The sequence below is a fragment of the Heloderma suspectum genome, chromosome 2 (assembly GCF_057233095.1).
Source record: "Heloderma suspectum isolate Gila_16-S chromosome 2, 16-S_ref, whole genome shotgun sequence".
In the NCBI taxonomy this organism is placed as follows: Eukaryota; Metazoa; Chordata; class Lepidosauria; order Squamata; family Helodermatidae; genus Heloderma; species Heloderma suspectum.
In genome coordinates, this window is record NC_139459.1 from 390,075,604 (window position 1) to 390,093,893 (window position 18,290).

Genomic DNA, 18,290 nt, shown 5'->3' on the forward strand with positions numbered 1-18,290 from the left:
CATGATGATTAGAAAATAATTAGCCGCATCTTTGTTGAGATAGCTGACTTTTCCCAGGACAGTGAATGACCAATCTTGCCTCAGAATGCCCTGGGAAGTTAGACAGCAGAGTATACAGCATATGGCCTCTCAAATAAGAATATAAATTACAATGAAAGAGTCCTTGTGTCAGAGTTTCAGGGACTCCTGCCTTACACAGACACAATCTGCTTTCAATTAAAGTTCCCCAAACCTCCCCTGAAATGCAGCTGCTGGTCAAAGATTATGTCTTGCATGAATGAATGCTTCATGGCCCTGTTTATTCTGAAGAGACATCAAGGAAGAGGGCAAAGTACCATAAGTAGGCAGCATCACATGGGGTCACTGGGGGAACACGTTCTGCTGGGCAGGAGAGTAGTTCTTGTCACTCAGTATCATCAAGTCTCTGAATCAAGACTGCAGAAGCCTGTGGTTGCTCCTGCGTTAGAAGAGATTCAAGCCAAACACCAGTTTAGTCATTTTGTGTTCTGTGCATAGATTGCCTATAATGGAGAAAAGGCTTCTGGGATGGCAATGAACCAAAGCCCTTGGTTATCTTTTTGGTGATCTGTTCATTTAGGTTATTAGAAATAGGAGAATTAAGAATCTGTATAATGTGTCTCCAAATTTTGTCCATCTATATCCATGTATATCAAATATACGGTGGCAGATCATCGACACTGAGCTACGCCTCTTGGATTATTAATATGTCGATCTCTTCTTCTTCCCCCACTCCTCCCCCAAATATAACATGGCTTAAGACTATTAACATCCTTCGTACTATTAAGGACTAGTTAATATTCCAGACAGGCTGAGTGGCTGGTGTGGAAATTCTTTTCTATTTGAATGCAGTCTTAAAATGGGGTAAAAACCATGAAATGTGTTATAGTTTTCTGAGGGATAGTATATTCTACACGTTCTTCCTTCCTAAGAGGACAAACTGTTTTCCAAGAGACACTGTACAAAAAGGAGAAATGATCCTCCAAAGTAGCCCATATAACTCATTGGGGAAAAAATCCAGACAAAACCTGTCAAACTGCAGGAGCTCGCCTATCAAAATTAAACCTCCTAGAAAAAAGCAATTTCTGACCAGTTCTACTTCAAAATTGCCACAGGCCATCCTCAGATACACTTCTTCTCCACTAGGAAGATTCAGCCTGGTCTGTTAAGGCATTTTCTCAACATAAGGAATAGAATCTACTCCCCCACCCCAACCTCTGGTTATAAGAGAATACTATACCCCAGTTTTCTCCTCCACAACTGGAGTGGCACAGGTGCAAAGGTGCTTGTCTTACTTGCCACCCACCTTGCTTCCATTGGTGGGGGCTTCTGGAGCGAGATGGCTAAAGCTGATCTCAGGGTCTGGGCAAGGGTAGATGGGAGGATACGATCCTTCAGGTAGCAAGGGGGGGGTGCTGGGGGGGCAGATTGAGCATTCGGGGGCACCAAGCTGAGCTGAGGGGCTGTGTTTTTTGAATATCCTGTCTGCAGTGAGCTAAAATGGCAAAAGCAAGTGTCTGTAACCCTCCTTTTAAGGTTCTACAGGTTGTGTGACTACTGACTGGAAAAATGGTGATCCTTCCAGAAGCATTAAAGAGTGCTTCGTTTTCAGTTTCCACTTTGATGTTATTTCCAGTGAGTAAAAGTGAGTGGGACACAGCTTTTCTTTGAGGCGATGTTCCCGAGCCCTTAAGACTTCAAATACTGTATACACTATAAGGTCTATGTAGGTAACAATAAAAAACATTGTTATTTTTATTTATACATACTGAAACAGCATGGATAAGAGGGCACAGTTAATCTATGATATCCCCTCCCGATATTACTCACTTTTAATTCTCTATGGGTGATATTCAGTAACAAAAGCTTGCAAAGCTAAAAGAGAAGTGATTTAAAGATAATTTTGGGGAAAGGAGAGAGTGAAGCTGAATTCAAACCATAAGTGAAATCCCTTGAAACACAGAGAACTATAAAGGCAGGAAGAAGGAGACCCGTGGACCCGTGCATGCCCATGCCCACACGGGTGCACACAGAAGACCTGAAATTAGCAATTCATCAAAGCATTTACTTACTTTTAAATATGCCAGCCTACTTTACCATCATTTGATTGGTCAGTACATACCCACTACATGTCCATCCAGACATTTTTCATAGGGATGTCAGAGAATTTCGCCACGAATCTTGGGGAGGCTGAATGCCAGCACATTCGGCCCCCTGAAATTGGTGGCAAAATGGTCTGCCACCCCCCTGGCCCCCCTGGGACGGGTCTTACCTTTGGCAAATCTCCCTGGCGGCGGCGGCGGCTCCGGCTACGGTGCGGCGGCTGTGCAGTGGCGGTGGCTGCGGCCGCCATTTCCAGTAAAAAAAAAAAAAAAGCAAAAAAAGTGATAGGCTACATAAAGATTTACGTAGCCTATCACGGCTAGATTTTAAAAAAATACCGTGATAGGTTACGCAAATGTTTATGTAGCCTATCACGGCTGTGTGAAAAACAAAAACAAAAAACTGCGCGTACGCAAAAACCCATGGGCGCCGCCATTCCCATTCCTTATTTTGGCATGTGTAGTCTACGTAAATATTTACGTAGCCTACGGCGAAAATAAGGGGAACGCAAATAGTAGCGTCTAGCACTGCCATTTTGATCTCCCTCTCAAACAGCAGAAAACATGGCACGATGAAGAAAACAAAATGAAAACATGGCCTACAGTGGTGGCTAATGACTTGCATACATGTTAAAAAGGGTTATTTAAAAAAAAAATATTCCACCATCCCCAAGACAGGAGGAATCGGAAATCATCAATGTTTTAGACTTTAAAAAAAGTGTTTTTTTTCTTCACAAACTCTGATCCAAACAAGGTCACTGAAACATATTCCCCAAGTCACTTTGGACAGAGAGAATTTTTGGACTTTTTTTTTTAAATGGCTGTGGCTGTATTGATTTCCCTCTCAAACACCAGAAAATATGGCATGATGCAGAAAAGAAAATGAAAACAAGGCCAACAATGGCTGCAGGTTTTCTCCCCTTCCGCCTCAAAATCCAAAATCAAAAATTGACAGGAGATCCTACTGACTTGCATACAAATTAAAAGGATTCTTTAAAAAAAAACGTTTTCCACCATCCCCACCACATGAGGAATAGGAAAGCATCAATGTTTTATACTTAAAACAAACAAACAAAAGTTTTGTTTTTTCTCCACAAACTCAGATCCAAAAAAGGTTTTTGGAACAAACTCTCAAAGTCGCTCTGGACAGAGAGAGGGGTTTGTTTGTTTGCTTGCTTGTTTTTTTCTCTTTATACTGCTGTTTCTCTCCCCATAGTTCACCAATAGACATGGAGATTTCATAGCATGTAAACGCAACACTTCTTCTGGCACCTGTAATTTTCAAAAACATTGGTGAAACCATTCTGAATGATACCCCACCCCTATTAGGATTCTACATGACAGAATGATTGTTTTTACTGATAAGCCTTAACAAAACAGACGTGTGTGTGTGTGTGTGTGTGTGAGTGTGTGTGTGTGTGTGTGTGTGAGAGAGAGAGAGAGAGAGAGAGAGATTACCTATCTAAGTACAGTCAGACAGACACTTATCTCCTTGATCCTTGCAATCTGCCAACATCCCCACTCAAGGAATGTGGTACAAATATCTCCAACTTTCCTTTCATCAGGTAAATGGATATGGAATTCCCTTGAAACACAGGTATGTTTGCTGCTCCCTATGAATGTCCAAAGCATTATGTGATGATCGGCTCTACTGGGATTGAAAAAGCATGAAAAAGAATTTGAGGGTATAAAAGAAAGAAAGTGAGATTTGTTTTCGTTCAATGGAGAATGACAGCGCAAGGCATTGCACTTAATTTTTGTTTATTTTTTGCAGTTTCCACACTACAAGGCACTGGCACATCCTGTATTTCATGTTTGCCATTCAGGAGATCAACCGGAACCCCAGGCTCTTACCCAACATCACCCTGGGCTACAACATCTACAAGTCCTTCTTCGACGGAAGAGCCACCTCCTACGCCATGCTGCAGCTCCTTGCTGGGGGTGAAAGCAACATGCCACATTACAGCTGCGGGAGGAAGAATCACCTGCTGGCCATCCTTGAAGGGGCTGAATCGGACCTCTCCCTCCACATTTCCTCCATGTCGAGCATCTACAAAATCCCACAGGTGTGAATGGGGAGTGGACAGGAGGCCAGGTGCATAGAAAGGAGAGCTGATCACTGCTTGGGCTCAGCTCTCGCTCTTCAGTCCCTGTGCCTCCTGGGCATAATGGTTCTCTGGAGTGTTGTTGGAGGTGAGTCATGGCAGTGGTAGAGCTCTGGGATGGGAGGCCAGGCATCCCTGGGGGCAGGGATGGCAGGAGACCACGGAAGCTGTACGAGACATAGCCTATCACGGCAAAAAAACAGGAACGCAAGGGGCGGCCACCATAGCCACCACCATTTGCATCCGCAGGCTCTGCATGCCTGCGAATGCACCTGGCTGGCAGCTCTGCTGAGTCGCCGCAGAGCAATGCCAGCTGTGTTAGGATTTCCATACCTCCCTCCCACTGGGAATCATCTTCAAAAAGGTAAGTGACTTTCGTACATCCCTACCAACAACTGCTGAGCTCATGAATTCTGAACTATCGCCAGCTTTCAGAGGAGCCTTTAGGGCAGCCCCACATAGAGTGCATGGCAGTAATCCAGTCATCAGGTTATTAGCACCTGTACCATGGTGAACAAGCTACCACATCCAGGACCGGCTGTAGCTGGTGAACCAGCTGAAGTTGGCAAAAGACACTCCAAGCTGCATGGGCCACTTGGCCTGCAGGGACGATGGATGTAGGACTCCCCCCAGATTACAAACCTGATCTTTGAAGGGGAGTGCAGCCCCATCCAGAAGAGGCAATGGCCCTATCTCCTGGACTTGGGAACCAGTGACCCACAGGGCTTCCATCCTCTTCCAAATCCCCTCATGACTACTCCCAGTGAATTCATACAGATGTTGAGCAATATTGGGGACAAGATGGTGCCCTGTGGAACCCTGTAACTCAACTGCCACGGGGTCAAGAAATGGACACCCAACATTACTCCCTCAAATCAGCCCCATAGTTTGAGTGAAACCATTGTAAGCCACGTTTTCCGCTGCCCTTCCCACAGCGTCGATCCAGCAGGAAACCATGGTCCATGGTACCCAAAGCCGATGAGAGATGGAGCAGAATTAACAGAGTGGCATTTCCCCCATCTCTCTCTTGAGACAGATCATCCACCAGAGCAACCAAGGCTGATTCGGTCCTGTGACAAGGTCAAAACCCAAAGTGGGTTGCTTTTGTTCTCAGGTGGCCCCTTAATTGCTGTAATTCTTGAATAAGGCTCCTGTGTGCTCCCCAAACAGAATCTAGAACATCGTTGGGGGTGGGTATAAATCTATCCTTTTCAGTTCCCTCATGCAAGGCAGCGAGCAGGTCTAATGTTCATTGATTGGTTCCTGAAGTGTATCACTCTACAGTGTTTTGAGTGCGTGTAAAGGACCCCAGTGTTCCTCTTGGGCTGCACCACAAATGGAGCTTGAGATATTTTTGCACTCCCCGTCCACATATTCTGCCTCATACTGACAGGCATTGATTTAGATACTATTCATTCATTCATTCATTCATTCATTCATTTCGTTTATATCCTGCTTTTTTCCTCTCTAGGGAACCCAATGCGGGGCACATAATCATCCTTCTATTTTAGCCAAAATAATTTGACTTTCATCCAGAAAACAAACTGATATTAAACTACCGTCTCTGACTTTACTTTGCTCCCTAGATCAGTTATGGCGTTGCTACTACTGTTTCTAATGACAAAAGTCAGTTCCCTTTTGTCTACCGTATGGCCCTGAAGGAAGAAGCCCAGTACCCAGGGATCGTCCAGCTGCTCCTGTTCTTCCGATGGACGTGGGTCGGTCTCTTTGCACCAGACACTGAGAATGGGGAGAGGTTCCTAGGTGCCTTGACACCTCTGATGATCAGCAGTGGAATTTGTGTCGCTTTCTCCAAAAGACTACTACGACATTTCTTAAATTACATATTCCAGATGGACCTTTCTTTCTTGGGGAAAGAAGTGAAGGTAATTGTTTACTATGCGGACTCCCACTATGGCTGCTTTCCGTTGACGTTTATACAAAGAACACTTGAAAAGAACCCAACTGGGGCAAAACTCTGGATCACACCAGCTTTTCAGGACATTAACATCAACTTGTCTCTTGCACCTTCTGACTTCCATTTCCTCCACGGTTCTTTGTCCTTCATAATGAAGACCAAAATTATGACAAAATATGACTACTATGAGCCAGTCTCCTCTTCTCTGGAACTGTTTTGGGATGAAAATTTTAAGTGTTTTAGTTCAATGCATGTTTTGTCGATGAAAATGTGGACAGGTTGCAGAGAGAAAGAGAAACAGGCAACGCTGCCCCAGGAGGAGATTGAGAGAGCCTTGTCTCAGGACAGCTACATAACTTATAGCAGCATCCAAGCTGTGGCCTATGCCTTACATGCTGCATATTCATCCCGGCCAAAGCACATGTTGATGGTGGGTGATGGAGAAAGGCGGGAACGTCAAAGCCTGAAGCCCTGGCAGGTATTCCCTTTTCCTTTGGCAACACCTCCAGAAAGACACATGATAAAGATGACCAAACGTGGGTTAGAGCAGATAATGGTTCCCTCTGCATGGCAGTGCAGGCAGGCAGTAGACTCTGTTTTCTGCCACCGTTACATGCTCAAGTAGCTTCCCTCCTCCAAAAATCCCTAACAAATGAAGCCCCAGGCCCATCAAGAACCAGTTGTTGTTGTTTTCTGAAGCACTTAATGTTTTTGTTGTAGGAGACCCGTTGAGAGCAATTTCTCTGATCGCGGTCTTATGAAGTGCCCATGGAGTTTGCAGCAATGTGCCCCCTCTTGCATGTCCTCCGAATATAAGCTAGCTGTGGAGGATGGGGTATGACCAGGTGGGTGCAGCCTGTGGTAAATAGGGATGTCACAAGCACCCACCTTCATCTGGGAGGCCAGCAGATTCCCCCACCCATCCCCTTTGACTCCGCTTGCTGAGCCATGTGGCGCTGACAGTAGGGGTGTATGAAACCCCACTTACCTGGCTCCGCTGGGTTCCACAGGTGGGGGGAGGTGATCTGTTTCTCCCCACAGAATCCTCGATGTGGGGCAATGTGATCCATTCCTTCCCCTGGAATCCTGCCCGGTTGGCTCCGCTCTGCGGCCAGGCTGCGAAGCCAACAGCCAGGCCAACCGAAAGCGGGGCGTCCAGCCGCTGCCAGGCTGGTGCGGATGCAAATGGCATCCTGTGTAGGGGATGCCATTTGCGTTCCTACACAAGCCTGTGATAGGCTACGTAAATATTTATGTAGCCTATCATGGCTAAAGCAGGGGCGCAAATGGTGGAGGGGACGCTATTTGCATCCCTGCTTTAGCCATGATAGGTTACATCAATATTTACGTATCCTATGACGGCTGAAGCGGGAACGCAAATGGTGAAGGGGAAGACATTTGCAACCCTGCTTTAGCCGTGATAGGCTACGTAAATATATACGTTCCCTATCACGGGCTGGCATAGGGATGCAAATGGCAGCTGCCACGCCAGCTGCCATTTGCAGCCGCAGCAGCCCGGCAGCCATCAAGCCATCGCCGGAGCTGCAGCCAGGTAGGCTCTGTTTCATGGGGCTTTCGTGGGGTGGAGGGGTGGGGGGCTCCATTCCACCATGGATTCTAGGGGGCCGAATTCACTGGAATTCGCCCCCCCCAGGATCCATGGTGGAATTCTCTAACATCCCTAGCTGACAGAGCTGGGCGTTGAGCAGCTGGCAACGGCCCCGAGTTCTCACCACATGCACCCCAACCATTCTCACTCCCTCCTCCTTGCAAGGGGGAGATGGCATGTGTGGCTGGGGTATATACAGCACTGAGCCCTCATCTTGCCTTGTCGGCTGTCAAGGAAGCCCTTACCAGCTGGCGTTGTCTGGATGAGGCCTCAGCACACCACCCTCTCTAGCCATCTTCTCCTTGCAAAGAGACGATGGTAATTAGGGATGTACAAAAGTCACTTACCTGTTTGCGGATTATGCTGTTGCTGGGGGGGAAGTGCTCCATCCCTCCCCCCAAAATTCTGGCCGGGGGGGAGGCACTCCGTCCCTCCCCCCCCCGAGTCCTCGCCGGCCGGCTCTGCTCCGCGTTCCCCTTATTTTTGCCGTAGTCTGCGTAAATGTTTACGTAGACTAAGATGAGCCAAAATAAGGAACATGGGTGCCGCCATTTGCGTACGCGCAGGTTGTTTCTTTAATCATTTATTTATTTATTTTTATTTCATTTCATTTCTATACCGCCCAATAGCCGAAGCTCTCTGCCTTAGCTGAAGCTAATCAGCCATGATAGGCGATGGAAACATTTACGCAGCCTATCACGGTTTTTTTCTAAAATTTAGCCATGATAGGCTACGTAAATCTTTACATAGCCTATCACATTTTTGTTTTGTTTTTTACATGGAAATGGCGGCGGCGGCAGGTGGGCGGAAGACTGATCTCTGCAGCCGCCACCGCTGAAATGCTGCCGGAGCCGCCACCACCAGGAAGGTCCGCCCCAGGTAAGTCCCATCCCAGGGGGGGCGGGCGGCCATTCCGCCATTGATTTCGGGGGGCCGAATGCGCTGGCATTCGGCCTCCCGATATCCATGGCGGAACGTTTGTACATCCCTACGATGGTTTGCTTGCTGGGCCCATGTGTGCTGAGGACTCCAGCAGTTAACCCCTGTGGAGGTGGGTGGGGCAGCTCACTAGGATGACCTTGCGTGGCAAGCTGGGAGGCTGGGTGGGGGGCCTTTGGACCTCCCCCATGCCTTGGACTGAGGTGAGTCCATCCATCCCTAGTGGAGAATGCATCCCGATGTGAGGGGGTAGTGCCTGCTGTTCCTAAGGGAGCAGTAGTGTGACCATTTATTTTGAAACATTGTCTGGACTCTATGTTTTGGATAAGGCTGTGCACATCTTCGGACTGAATCCTGAATAACTAAGCAAAGTGGGCTTCTTTGGAGGTGCCTTGTCATGATCTGAAGTGGATCAGAACAGCGCCAAGGAGCCCCGAAGCGAAGCAGGTCGTTGCCAAGGCTCCTCAGTTCCACTTGGATCTTCAGAGGCATTCTAATGCCTTCTGAAGCACAGACAACCCATCTCCAAAAAGTAGCAACTTGCAAAAGATATGGGAGGGGGAGAGGAGGGGGAGGTGGGAGCTGGAAATGGTGAGCCTTGGTGAATGGCATCTCCAATTGCCAAATGAGGGCAGAGTTTAACCCAGCAGTCTCCAAACAGTGACAGTGGTGGAGGAGGGGGGCAGAATGAGAGTGGACTCATTGGAGAGTTCAGTCTGCTTTCATTGCAGTGTGTGTGTGTGTGTGTGAGAGAGAGAGAGAGAGAGAGAGTAAGAGGGAGAGAGCGAGCACTGATTAGTTGGTGGTTTTGGTTTACGGCGTGTTGTGCGTACATGGTGTGCGTGCTTGTACTTTCTTCATCCTTCCAAATCCAACTTTTCTTTTCTTTTCTTTTTGTTTCTTATATATCTATATGGCGTGTGTGTGCTTGTACTTCATTCTTCCATCCCAATCCAATTTTTTTCTTTCATTCTTTTTTTCTTTCTTTCTTTCATTTGTAGATCCTTTATTTGAAAAACCAAACACTTGAAAAATACGGAGGTTGAGTTTCCCTCTTTCTGTTCCTGGTTCTTTGTCTCTCCCCTCCCCCTTCTCTAATATGTTTTACACTTCATTCTTTTCTTGGCTGTTTATTTTAAAAAGGAGAAATACAATAAAATGTACTTTCCTTTCCTTCCCTTGCCTCTTTCTTTTGCTTCCACGACACCCTTTCTTTGCCCTTACTTTCATTCTGTCTAGATTTTACACACACACACGCACACACACACACACACTAATCTCCTGTCCTTTTTCTTGGCTCTCCTCCACCTGCCCCCCTCCTCCTTTCCCATATTCCTTCCTTCCCCATTTTTGCTCACATTTCCCTTAAACAACAGCAAGAACAAGAACAGTTAAAAACCACGTTGTCTTCTCTTGTCCTCCTGCCTTGCTTGTAGGTAGTCCAGCATTTGCTTTTCTTTTGATCTCCCCCGTCTCTCAACTTGTGTGTTCATTTTTGTGTTTGTGTTTGTGTTGTGCTCAAACAAGCAGTGTGTGTCAAAGTACGACACAGTCCACATTTCAAAAAACACTAGGCAAAGCACTAAACACACATTAACATCATGTTAACATCATTTCCCCCAGTCCAGATAGCAAGCAAGCAAGCCCAATATGGGGCAGTCAGCTGCTCCCCCGGTCCAGATAGTGAGTGCTGGTGTAGTGGGGCAGCTGAATAGAGAGGCAAGTTGCAGTGCTCAGAGGTCACTGACCAAGGAGACACTTCACAGCAACCTACAGCAGAGATCAGGGACAGTGACCTCCTCCACTCCAACAACTAACTTCTCGGATTATTATCCCTCCTGAGTTTGGTTTGTAATTCTGAGAAAAGCACATTTTAGCAGTGCCTAGCACAACAACTACTTTGCCAGATGGTCTGGAATTTGGCAGGTGGAATCCCCTCCATGGGGGATGCCAGGTTCCCAAATTTCATGTGTTTAGCACAAAAACTGTAAACCTGACAGCCATTTCTATTTTTCAATGCCAGTCAATGAGAACATGTCATATCAGAATGATTCGGATATCCAAATTTAGCTTTGGATTGGGGTCTGAAGAGAAGCGGAAGGGGTCAGAATCAGCCTGAAGCAAAGCAGGGTTGCTTCAGAAGGCCCAAAGTTGCATCCAAACCGTGATAGGGACTCTGTTCACAGCTAGGGATGGAAGAAAGGGACTTACCTTGTCCCGCAGCTTGCTTCGCGGTGTGGGGGAGGCGCTTCGCTTCTCTCCCCGAAATTCAGGCCGGGTGGGGGAGGAGCCCCACCTCAACTGCCCGAAATTCAGCCGCGAAAGAAAAAGTAAAAAAAAAAAAACCGTGATGGGCTACGTAACAATTTACGCAGCCTCTCACGGCTGACTTTGGAAATCTAGCCATCATAGGCTACGTTAATCGTTACGTAGCCTATCATGGTTTTTTTTTTTTCTTTACTTGTAATGGTGGCAGCAGCAGCCGGTCAAAAGTCCGGCTGCTGCCCCTGCCCCCAACGAAAACCCGACGAACCGCCGCCGGGACCCGCCGCCGGGAGGGACATTCACCAAATGTAAGTCCCATCCCGGGGGGGGGGGGTGGCAGAGAATTTCACCACCGCTTTCGGGGGGCCGAATGTTTTGGCACTCAGCCCCCTGAAGATTCAGGGAGAAATTCTCCGCCATCCCTATTCACAGCCCTGGTTTTGGATACCTGCTGCCAGTCCTAATACCCCCCTTTGGCTAGTGGTCTCAAGAGGGAGGGTGGTGGCAGCCCAGCTGCAGTTCCTGATTGTCCAGCCCCTTTCCATTTGGATTCCCTCTCTGGTTATGTGACTGAATCAATCTTGGTCTCAGGAAGGATGACCATTAAAAGAAACAAGAGGAAATCCACGGTGTTGATTCTGCTTGATCTCACATCTCCTTTGACATGTCTGTTTCCTGTTTCCTACCTGAGCAGTGCAGAGGAAGCTGCTCCAGCTGGTCTCAGGACTATAGAAGCAAGCAAGCTCACAGAGGGGGCGCGATCACAGCAAGTGAACAAGGAGAGCAGACGGGAGTTGGCCAGGGGAGTTGCAGAGTTGCAGGGGAAGAGGCGATGAAGGCAAAGCAGGGAGTGGGCTGGAGTAAGCCCAGGGGGCTGTCCTTTCCCTTCTGAGTCTCCGTGTGCTCCCCATGTGCTCCTGAGAGCTCCAATTGAATTGACGGTGTGTTGCCAGAGTGATCTCTGCAGCTGTCTGGGCAGGAAGTTTCAGTCTGTGTCCCACCTCCCAAGGTGAACAGGGCAGAGGAGGCTCTTCCAGCTGGTCTAGGGACTATGCAAGGAAGCCAGCTCCCAAAGAGCGAGCCATCAGAGGGAGTGAACAGGGAGAGAAAACAGGAGATGGCCTGGGGAGTTCAGCAGGGGAGGTCAAGGGGGAGGCAGGTAATGATGGTTTTTTTAAAAAAAAATTAATCCTTTTCTTGTAACACACAATTCCATACCAGTGGGGCTGTGTTTTTAACTTCCAGTGAATAGAGGACAAAGCACAGGCTATTCCAGTACAATCAAAAAGCAAGAAACATAAAGCTAGAAGAGCAACAGCAAGCTGAGGCAGAATAGGAAACTGCTGAGGCGAGGAAAAATGAAGTAGGGGGTACTCCTTGGAAAAGGGTGAAAATTAGGAGCAGAACAACTAGAAGCCACTCTACACCAGTGGAAGCGTTGGAACAATGGAATTATTTCCAGGAACTTGAGGATGAGAGTGGAGGACACTATGCAGAGGATGAATTACAGGGGACCCCGCATGAGAGCAAGCAAGAGGCTGAAGGTCAGTCAAACAGAGGCGATGAAAGCAAGGCTTACAACAGGAAGAAGAGATAACTAGTAGTAATGGGAGACTCCTTGCTGTGCGGGATCGAAACTAAAGTATGTCGTGAAGACCCATGGACTCACCAGGTAAGCTGTCTCCCAGGAGGATGGACTAGAGATGTGTCTGAAGGGTTCCCTATGCTCATAAAGCCCAATGAAAGGTATCCCTTTCTTCTCATCTGTGTGGGAACAAATGATACTGACAAGCAGAGCTACAAAGAAATCAGGTCAGGCTTTGAAGCTAGAATGACTGGCTATGAAGGTGGTGCTGGCATGAGAAATTTGGAGTCTAGGACCGCGGGTTATATTTCCTGGCAGATGGACCAGTAGCAAGGGTCCATCAGGTGGATCCACAGTTGGCTACAGAATTGGACTCAAGGAGTGCTTATCAATGGGACCTTCTCAAACTGGTGAGAGGTATCAAGCGAGGTACCACAGGGCTCAGTCCTTGGCCAAGTGCTCTTCCACATTTTTATTAATGAGTTGGATGAGAAGATGCAGGGAATGTTGATCAAATCTGCAGATGACACAAAATTGGGCAGGATAGCTAATACCATGGAAGACAGTTACAGAATTCAAAGTGATCTTGGTAGGCAGGAGCTCTGAGCAGAAAACAACAGAATGCAATTTAGTAGGGATAAATGCCAAGTTCTGCACCTAGGATAAAGAACCCAAATGCACAGTTACAAGGTGGGGAATACTTGGCTCCAAAGGACAGCAAGCGAGAAGGACCTTGGAATTGTTGTTGATCACAAGCTGAATCTGAGACTTGCAAATCACATGAAGTACATGTTCGTCTCTACTCAGCACTGGTTAGGCCTCATCTGGAGTACTGTGTCCAGTTCTGGGCACCACACTTTAAGAAGGATGCAGACATACTGGAGAGGGACCAGAGGAGGGCAGGAAAGATCATCAGGTGACTGGAAACATAGCCCTACTAGGAGAGGCTGAAAGAACTGGGCATCTTTAGCCTTGGGAAGAGAAGACTGAGGGGAGATACAACAGTAGGGGTGGACGAAAGTCACTTACCTTTTCTCGCAGCTTGTTTGCGGTGGGGGGGAGCGCTTCGCTGCTCCCCCCGCGAAGTTCAGGCCGGGGGGGGGGAAGCTTCCCGCCTCGCCCGGCTGAAATTCAGGCCGGGGAGGAGGCTTCCCGCCTCGCCCGGCCGAAATTCAGGCCGGGGAGGAGGCGCCTCGCCTCACCAGGCCGCGAACGCGGAAGTAAAAAAAAAACAAAAAAACGCCCCCTGATAGGCTACGTGACGATTCACGTAGCCTATCATGGCTAGATCTGCAAAGTCAGCCGTGATAGGCTATGTGAATCGTCATGTAGCCTATCACGGGTGACTTTAAAAAAAAAAAAGCGCGTACGCGAATGGCGGCCCCCATAGGGAGCCGCCATTCGCGTTCCTTATTTAGTGGCTGTAGTCTACCTAAATGTTTACGTAGACTACGGCGAAAATAAGGGCAATGCAAATAGCATTGCCCTTATTTTCGCCGTAGTCTACGTAAACATTTACGTAGACTACAGCCACCAAATAAGGAATGGGAATGGCGGCTCCCTATGGGGGCCGCCATTATCCGTACACTCTTTTTTTTTTTTTTAAGTCACCCGTGATAGGCTACGTGACGATTGACGTAGCCTATCACAGCTGACTTTGCAAATCTAGCCGTGATAGGCTACGTGAATCGTCACGTAGCCTATCAGGGGACTTTTTTTTTTTCTTTTATTACAATGGTTGGGGGTGGCAGCCGGTCGAAAGACCGGCTGCCGCTCCTGCCCCGCTCGAACACCCGACGAACCGCCACCCGGACCCGCCGCCGGGAGCGACATTCAGGGAAGGTAAGTCCCGTCCCGGGGGGGGGCAGGGGGGTGCGGAGGATTTATCCCCGAAACTTGTTTGGGGGCCGAACACGTTGGCGCTCGGCCCCCGAAGTTTCGGGGAGAAAAAGTGCTCTTCAAGTACTTGAAAGGTTGTCACAGAGAGGAAGGCCAGGATCTCTTCTTGATCATCCCAGAATGCAGGACACAGAAAAACCTCCTGACTGTTAGAGCAATATGACAATGGAACCAATGACCTAGGGTGATGGTGGGCTCTCCCACAGTGGAGGCATTCAAGACGAGGCTGGACAGCCACCTGTCAGGGATTCTTTTTCTTGGATTCCTGCATTGAGCAGGGGGTTGGACGCAATGGTCTTATAGCCCCCTTCCATTCCTACTATTCTATGATTCTATGATTCTACCATCAAACCTCGTATCCTTCTGGGCCTTCTACACTGGTGTTGGAGGCACTGAACTCCAGTTCCCCTGCTACCTGCAAGGGTGGTTTCAGAAATTAAGATTTGGTGATCTCTGGAGCTGTGGCATCCCAGACGGTATATGCCCTTGTCCACCAATGTTCTTTTCATGTTGGTAACCATCCTCTCTCTATAGTTACCTGGCTATCTTCTTGATGTGTTTTGTGAGCATCCCATCTTCTGTGGCACGAAAGGGCTCCTGGCATTCACTCCTGGAGGCCTATCCAGTGTCCAAAATAGCACTTGGCCATAGAGAAAGCCCATGGCAGTTAGACCATTACCCACAGTGGAAGAGACTCTATGCAGCAGACTCTATGGTCATTGCCTGGACGTCCTCTGGAGCCTGTTGAAACACTGGGGGGTCCACCAGATGACACTATAAGTCACCTCGGGCCCCTTAACACTTTTGCAGAGGGGTGGTTAGTCGGGGTGGCTTACTAAGCATGGGGAACGTGGTTTTCTCCCCCACATGACACACCAAGGCACCAAGGTGAGCAGAGATTCCTTAACCATTGCGCTTAGCATGATGTCTGAACATACCTGGTATCTTCATTATGAGTAGGAATGGGCAGGATTTGTTTTAAAACATCTGCAGATAATCAGGCATCGTTACTTCTGCCCCCTGTTCATTGATGGGATGCACTTTTTTGTACGAGCATTTTGGTCATTTGCCAAGGCACTTGAACCTCCACCCCCCATGTAAAACAACAACAATGAAGTCCTGCAAGTTTCCCTAATCTTTGCAACTTGGGAAAAGCCATCTCTTAAATATAATCACTTTTGAATTGATTGCGGTTTATTCTGACAACACTAGTTGTGACTGTGAACAGCCAAAGAATGGCATTGTGAACCCGGATGGGATATGCACTGAACATGGAAGTTCACTGCTCAAAGTGATGAGGCCTAAGATATGGACTACATTTTCTTGATTTCTAAACCGGGGCTGTTTTCTCTGTCATTCTAGCTTCACACTTCCTTACGAGACATCCAGTTTTCTAACGCTTCCATGGGTGGACTGTATCTGGATAAGACTGGGGAACTGGCAGCTGACTTTGATATCGTGAATTGGGTGATGTTTCCCAATGAGTCTCGTGCTAGAGTGACTATTGGGAGTGTGGAGAGACAGGCATCTCCAGACATGAAACTCACCATTAAGCGGGAAGCCATTGCATGGCCCAGCCAGTTTAATGAGGTAGGGAAAGGATTCCTGTCCTATTCTTGGCTTGAGACATCTCTTAAGCTCTAAGAATATCTATCCTGTCTTGTGTGTCCCAACCCCCACTGCCATCTTCTAAACATTTATTTATTTATTCATTTCAATTTATTTCTATACCGCCCAATAGCCAAAGCTCTCTGGGTGGTTGACAAAAATTAAATAAACAAAGCATAGCATGAAACATTGTAAAATATGAACACTTGAAACCCCAACAGAACACTACAACCAGAATGAAACCTTTCAGCAATGCAGAGACTTTACAATACAGATTTAAAGCATTAAAGCTAAAAGTCTAGGAAGCTAAAACGCTGAAATACTGGGAGAATAAAACGTTCTTCACCTGGCGCCAGGAGGAGTACAACATAGGTGCCAGGCAAACCTCCCTAGGGAGCTCATTCCACAGCTGGGGAGCCACCACAGAAAGAGCTCTCTTCACGCCAGCTACCCGCCTCACTTCCTTGGCAGGGGCCCAAGGAGAATGGCCTCTGAGGATGATCTCAGGGTCTGGGCGGGAACACTGGCTCCAAGCTGTTAAGGGCTTTAAAGGTTACTACCAGCACTTTGGATCGGGGCCGGAAATTGACTGGCATCCAGTGCAGCTGGAAAACGTAATATGCGTAATATGAGCTGGCTGGCCAGTCCTGCTAACAATCCTGCTGCTTTATTTTGCACCAGCTGAAGTTTCTGGACCGCTTTCAAAGGCAGCCCCACGTACAACGTATTGCAGTAATCCAGGCGAGAGGTTATCAGAGCATGGATAACTGTAGCTAGGTTATCTCTGTCCAGATAAGGGCATAGTTGGGATACCAGCCGAAGCTGATAAAAAGTGCTCCATACCACTGAGTTCCCCTGTGCCTCAAGTGACAGTTCTGGATCCAAGAGCACCCCCAAACTATGAATGTGATCCTTTGTTGGGAGTGCAACCCCCTCCAGAACAGGTTGACTATCACCTAGCCGGGCAGATGAACCACCCACCAGCAGTATCTCCATCTTGTCTGGATTGAGTTTCCGTTTATTGTAGGGATGTACGAACGTTTACGTAGCCTATCATGTCTGACTTTAAAAAAAAAACAACAACTTGCGCACGCATCCGCTACGCTATTTGCGTTCCCCTTGTTTTTGCCTTCTTAGTCTATGTAAATGTTTACGTAGACTAAGATGTGCCAAAATAAGGAACACAAATGGTGGCGGCCGTGGCCGCCACCATTTCCGTATGCGCGTTGTTGTTGTTGTTGTTTAAGTCAGCCATGATAGGCTACGTAAACATTTTGAGTCCCTGCTAGCCAGCGGCCGGATGTCCGGCTGCTTGCGGAGCCGGACGGCAGCTCTGCAGAATCCCTGCGTAGCCCAGCTGGCCGGCCAGGATTCCGGGGGGGGAGGAACGGAGCGCCTCCCCCCCGGCAAGGATTCCGGGGGGAGGGACGGAACGCCTCCCCCCCCAAACATAAACATAATCCGTGAAAGGTAAGTGCCTTTTGTACATCCCTAGCCCAGGCCCCGATTCAGAACCGCCACTGCCTCAGCTGGGTTTGATGAGAAAGAAAGTTAGAGCTGGGTGTCATGCGCATATTGAAGGCGGCTCAGCCCACACCTCCGGATAACCTCCCCCAGCGGTTTCATGCAGATGTTAAACAGCATGGGGGATAAAATAGAGCCCTGTGGAACCCCATGGCACAATTGCCATGGCGCAGAGCGGTAATCCCCCAGCACCTCCTTCTGGAGTCGGCCATCCAAGTAGGAGCAGAACCACTGCAGTGCAGTGCCTCCAACTCCCAGCCCAGACACTCTGTGCAGAAGGATCTCATAGTCAATGGCATCGAAAGCTGCTGAGATGGTCTCACACTCCCTCTCTCCCTCTCAAAACAGAGGTCATCCCACAGGGCGACCAAGGCAGTTTCCACTCCAAAACCAGGCCTGAAGCCCAGATCGAGATAATCCGTTTCATTCAACAGTGCCTGGAGCTGTCCTGCAAGTTGCAACCACCCACTCAAGCACCTTGCCCAGGAAGGGGATGTTGGCCACTGGCCTATAATTGTTAACATCCTCCAGGTTTGGCTTTTTTAAGAGTGGTCTGATTGCCATCTCTTTTAAAGCAGCCGGCATGACTCCCTCTCTCAAGGAGGAATTTACAACCTCCTGGACAGAGCTGGACATCCCCTCCTTGTTTGATTTAATAAGCCATGAAGGGCAAGGGTCAAGCACAGAAGTGGTCGATCGGACTTGGCCAAGCACCTTG